Consider the following 6,000-nt stretch of genomic DNA (forward strand, 5'->3'; position numbering starts at 1 on the left):
GAGAGAGCCGTTCTTGGATGATCTCATTGTTCTCTAGTTAGCCTGTGACTGATCCTTTGGCACAGACATGTTTCTAGATTTTGAGTCATGGGTTTTTCATGGTGCTACAGGTTCATCAGCTTATAAATATGTAGTATATCAGTTCTGCTGTCACTCACTCCCCAGCAAGGCTGCTTTTAAGATTTTATCAAATTTGTCAAGAAGAGAAGCTGTAGAGAGAATTTCTGGGGCTCATATTTTTGCCATGTACCACACAGTAGACACACAACTAGGAGTTTTATTAATGTGGAATACATGAACCGCATGCAGAAAGGTCACAAAAGCATGAGGACAGGCAGGGTGTGACCTCTGTCTCACTAGGGAAACTCCTGCCCACCCACGTGTAGAAATGGATGTTTGAATAAGGCCCCTTGTACCAGTATGACATTTCAGAGCTGCTTGGAAGAACTTACTGTACATGCAGGAGGAAGGTTGGGTCACTTGTTTCTTACCGAGTGCTTCTGCTTGTCTTTTGTCACTTCTTTAGTTGCTTTAGTTTTCTCCTCTAAATACCAACAAGTGTGTGTCTCAGTGGATTGAAGTTGCATGGAGGTAGAAACATTTTTTCTTCTTACCAGTTCATAAAACAGGGCCTGTCACAGTTGGAAAACCGCAACACTGTATTGGGTGAGCTAAGATATGTAATTTTATACTGGGTTATAAATAACAGGTGTGACATTGCGGAGCTGAAATAAACCAGGTGAACATTTTTTAGGTTCCTGGGGCTCAGTATCATAGAGACGGTTGTTAGACATCTCCACTCTGGCACAGAAAACTTCTGAAAGAATCTATACAAGGCTGAATTTCCAGGCCTTTCTGACTGGTAAATAGGTGCAACAGACAAATATCTGAAGAGTCTGTAGTGGGAGATTAAAACCACCCTGATCACCATTGGCACCCATCTACCAAGCAGTGTAGATGCAGTTTATATGTATTTGCGTAAATGCATTTTTGTTATACAACAGTATATTGCATAGTGGTAAATGCTCTCCTGGATCTCTCTAAATGTTATTTAAAAATAAGCCTGAAAAAAGAAGCCAACTGGACTTTTTTAAGTTTGTAAAGACATTTCACCTCTCATCCATGAGGCTATTTCAATTCTAAAAACAAACGGTGGAGAGTCTCAGATACCTTGACCTGGATGAATGAGAATGTAGGAAATTGCTCAGAACAACCCAACAGACCAACACTTTTGTGCAGCACCCATCCAGCCTCTTATCCAGTTCAGGACCACTGGAGGCTAGAGTGCTAGAGCCTATTCCAGCTGTCACAAGGTCTGAACAGGGTGCACCTTGGACAGGTCACCATCTATGAAAGGGCACAGAGAGAAAGACAACCGTTCAAACTCATGGCCAATTTAGAATCAAACATTAACTAAACACGCCTGTGAGGGGATGCCAAAGTACTCGGAGAGAACCCACGCAGGCATACGGAGTATTTGCAATAACTCCATACAGAAAGGACCCAGCCAGCCATTGGCTTCAAACCCAAAGACCTTCTTTGCCGTGGGGCAACCATGGCAACGAGCGACCAAATTTAGAAGTCACAATCACAGTCGACATTCCTTTTTTTCTAACAACAGATATCTTGTAATCTTATAGCTTTTAGAGATGCCAGCAGGCATTTCTCTTTTCAATAGAACTCATGCTAAACTAAGCTTACCGCTTTAGCTAGGCCTATACTTAAAACACACACACACATAAACACACACACACACAGAGCATGGGCCAGGTTAGTGCTGGCCTCACACACGAGTGCTAGATCATGCTATCAAAGTCTCAACAAGGAAGTAAATCATATCATCCAACAGCAATACTCATTTAAAACAGAGCCAACTCAAGATAAATGGCACCTTCCTGTTTTTCCCCCCTTGAGCCGTTGTTGTAACACACCTCATGGTGCATACCGTCATATGGCCCGCTCCTAGACATGCTGAAGTATGGCCTTGTGGAACTACAAAACTGCCAGTATTACCAGCATTACCACAGGATGGGTGATGGTGTACCTCACTCTGTGGCAAGATGATTTGTTTTGCAGTGCATGATGGTAAAGTGCGTCATTACCCCGAGAGTGCTAGCTCACAGATATTATCAGCTATCCACACCATGATCCATCCTGCACCCACAAAACCAAAAATACACAGTTTAAATTCTACACTATATTTAGCTTGTGCAGGAGAGGTAGCAGGAGGCAAGCATTCTGTAAGCAGTTGTTTATTTCAAATGAGGTTTAGGGACTAGATTGTAGGCCTGATCACAGCCGGTTAGAAACTTGAAATAAGCCATCAGTTTGCCAGTAACACGGCCGGTTAGCGTAAGAGTGCAGATAACCATCAGACTCACAAAGCATGGATCGGACAGAGAGATGTGGAGAGAGGAGGCCGCGGCGATCACGGCATGACACAGTGCCTCCTATTTGTCTTACCTTTTCAAACAGCAGCGGAGATTGATGTTGCTGGCCACATTTGACACACAGTAGTAAAGAGGGAGCGGTGTGGAGCCGAGCGCTGACACACGGGTGGAAAAAAGAAGGATAGACAAAAGTCAGAAAAAGAGAAATGAGAAAAACAGAGACAGGCCACTAAAACACAAGAAGGTCTAGCTGACAACAGGGATATCAAAACAATGGCAACAAAAAGACCTTGAGGAATCTTGAAACTTGGGAGATGAAAGTATTACCAGTACTGAAAGTGAAATTCAAGCAAGTGTGCTAAAGACTTTGTCATTCACAGATGGCCACTCTGCGTGTTTTGGAGAGGCTGCTCAGCGAGCACCTCATCCCTGCACATTCTGGAGAAATGTAACTCGCTCGCAGATGGACTGCAGAGAAGGGAGGTGCTGCTGTGAAGTCAAACTGTAAACTGAGTCCTGATATTTAACACTGGCCTGGCGCCAGCAAAGCAGCGCTTGGTACCACTGTTTTCTTCTTCTTCACTCCACAGAGAAGATAAAAAACAGTCTTGTTTGTCTTTGTTCAGTCATTTTTTTTACCCAATGTGAGCGTGTATGTGTGTGGCCTCCTCTAGTTGTTTAAAAACACGAGTGAGAGTTTGTCTGTTTGAATGCTAATGAGTGTTGCTCACAGTAATATCCAAAACGTTTTGAGTGACTCAGACTTTCTTACAATTTTTTTAAAGTGGTCTTGAGCAATAGTTCTATAGGCTTTCTGGTCTCCAGCCATGAGTGCAACACGGTGGAGGCTCTGTCGTGGTTTAGAGCTGCATTTCAGCCAGTGATTTTAGAGATCTTGTCAAAACTGATAAAATTAGGAACACACAAAAGCATCACTGGATTTTGATTAAACACGCAGTACCACGTGGAAAGAGTCTGATTGCCAACAACTTCATTTTTCAGTGTGACAATGATGCCAATGCAGTAAAAGCACACCTGAACAGAAAAAGACAAAGCGAAACACAATCAGTCATGGATTGGCCTCCCCAGAACCCAGACCCCAGCCAAAATCCAAAGAAGACCTTTAAATGCCCATCAAGAAGCCTGAAGAACTATTCCTGAAGTCTATTTAAAAAAAGGGCAAGGAAATCTGCCAAAGATAGTTCAGGCCACATAGAAGAATTAAGCCAGTCCTATCAAATACGAAAGTCTGTTTTTGCCTTAAGTACGATATTTCCATTCATTTCAATAAATGAACCTAAATCTAGTGAAGTAGTTTATGCTCAGAAGTTGCCTCTGAAGGTATTCAGACTGGTATAGATGATTATTTTAGATGAAGACGACTTAAATTTCAGGCATACAGCCTTTATCAACACGGTCATTTTTTCCAGTAGACCTAGAACATTTACACAATCTTATTAAACATCCCTACTCTATAATTATCTGCAATTTTTCAATAACATCACATCATGGCGAGTTTTGTGTGGTCTGCTAAAGCACAAAAAACACTTGCCTTAAAAATTTCTGTCATGCAAAAAAGAAAAAAAATGGGCGTTTACACAGTGTGTTGTGGCTGTGTTGATTAGCTACTGCAGTTGGGGACTAATTTCTTCCAGTATTCCCCAAGGCTTATGTGTTGTTTTAATTTTATTGTACATGGGAGAAATGGCTCAGTGGATATAAAAATGGAAAAATCACTTAATTTTCCTCCACAACTCAGCTACTGTTTTGGCTTTTAGAGCTCACCCCTCCGCCTACACAGTCGTTCGCAGACTTGGTCGCCATTAAACGCTTTATGTTTGTGGGCATGTAGAGGTGACGGTCCCACCAAATTCTGTCACTGACACATTGACAAACAGTCTTGTTAGACACGTGGAACATTTTCTACTGTAAAGCACACATTTTGTGACAAGCGGGGTATTCATGCAAAGGCTTGCAGCAAACGCTCTTTGATTTACCTTTAACGTTTCCTCTAAGGGGCCTGGGTCATAACTCTGAGAAGAGGTTGCTCTGGCGCTTCAGGTTTCAAAGCTGGCAGGCTGATTAGAGCGTGCAAGGTTTGTGAGCATTGGCACTAACGCACAGCACCAGGCTTTGAGGCTCAAGATTAACCTGCACAGTAGTTAAATAAACACACATCCACGCATGGCCGCATGAATGGACGTTTCATCACCGCTCGCTACGTTTCCGTGATAGTACTGGACTCGACTGTACTCCATGATGCAATTAAAAATAACAGTCAAGCGCAAAACCATATGTGAAATGCTGACCTGCAGGGAGGTATATGGGTGCAATGTACCTTCACTTTTTCACTTTTGGAGGGTTTCCATACCTTTTTTCAACCGTGTGATTTGGTTTAGATGGTGAGGTTGTTTGCTGCTTCCTCTGATCAAGTCCAGGATTGAGAACCATGGTCCAAGTAAAATTACCTCAAGACCAAAATGGCTTGACCCCAGCATGTCTGTGTGTGTGTGTGTGTGTGTGTGTGTGTGTGTGTGTGTGTGTGTGTGTGTGTGTGTGTGTGTGTGTGTGTGTGTGTGTGAGAGAGAGAGAGTTAGAAAATCAGGGATAGAGTGGGGGTTGGCTTTCAGACAACTGCAGGACAGGGGCTTAGTGGGGGTGTAAGGTAAACCCCTGTGGCAGCAGGTCATGTTAAAACAGCATAGACAAGGGGGGTGGAGGGGCAGGGGACTTGTGTTTGTATACAGGGAACCCCGGGCAGCTCAGTAAAAAGAGCTTTATTATTTAGGCCTCTGCCAAGCAGAGATCAGGGTGGAAAATGCACAGGATCCCCGGCGCCAAGTCCCTTGCTCTCGGAAAATCCGCCCCAGAAGCGTCTAAGCGTAGGGCCTGGATTTAATCACCCAATGCAGCATTTGTCCTCAGTCTGGAGGGAAAAAAAGTTACAATCAGTCTACATCTATATGACCCTCAACCTTTTCTCTTAAAAGACACATTTTCTGCCATGTGTAGTTTTAATTTGGGGTCCAAAGAGGGAAATAAACTGCTGAAATAACTTAATGTAACATGTTCTGCAACTCCATGCTTGTTGATAAGGTATATAGCTTGATAAGGCACTTTTTAAAGTGGCAAATAATATTATTTTCCTGACATCTGTAATTATACTTTCCAGAAACAACAGCACTGCAAAAAACAGAGTTATTAGTTAGGTCTGAATTCAACAGATAAGCCTCAAGCTAAACATTCTGGTTGTTGCTGTCTTTGCACTGGGAGTGAGATCTGACTGTAAATTGTGCACACTCATACCCACAAATCCTCTCCTGCTTATCATTTTATTCATTCTAAATGGGACCATGATTTATGAAATGAAATTAATGTTTGTACTGAAGAAAAATTCAATTAAGCAAATAAGTCCATATCGTCATTAGGTAGGTGTTTTCTGAGGTCATAAATTGAGTGAAAACTCAGTCATAAACTTCTATTCAAGTAGCCTCCTTTCCAGCCATACAGGTTTAAGGCATTTCGTTTAATATGCAGGCTAGGGTTTGAATCCAGTAAATCAGAAGGTAGTGCAATACTGGAAATGGGCAAAAAGCTCTGTCATAATGAA

The sequence above is a fragment of the Rhamphochromis longiceps genome, linkage group LG15 (genome assembly GCF_057381845.1).
Source record: "Rhamphochromis longiceps isolate RC_006_pf linkage group LG15, R_longiceps_female_GT1.1, whole genome shotgun sequence".
Taxonomy (NCBI): Eukaryota; Metazoa; Chordata; class Actinopteri; order Cichliformes; family Cichlidae; genus Rhamphochromis; species Rhamphochromis longiceps.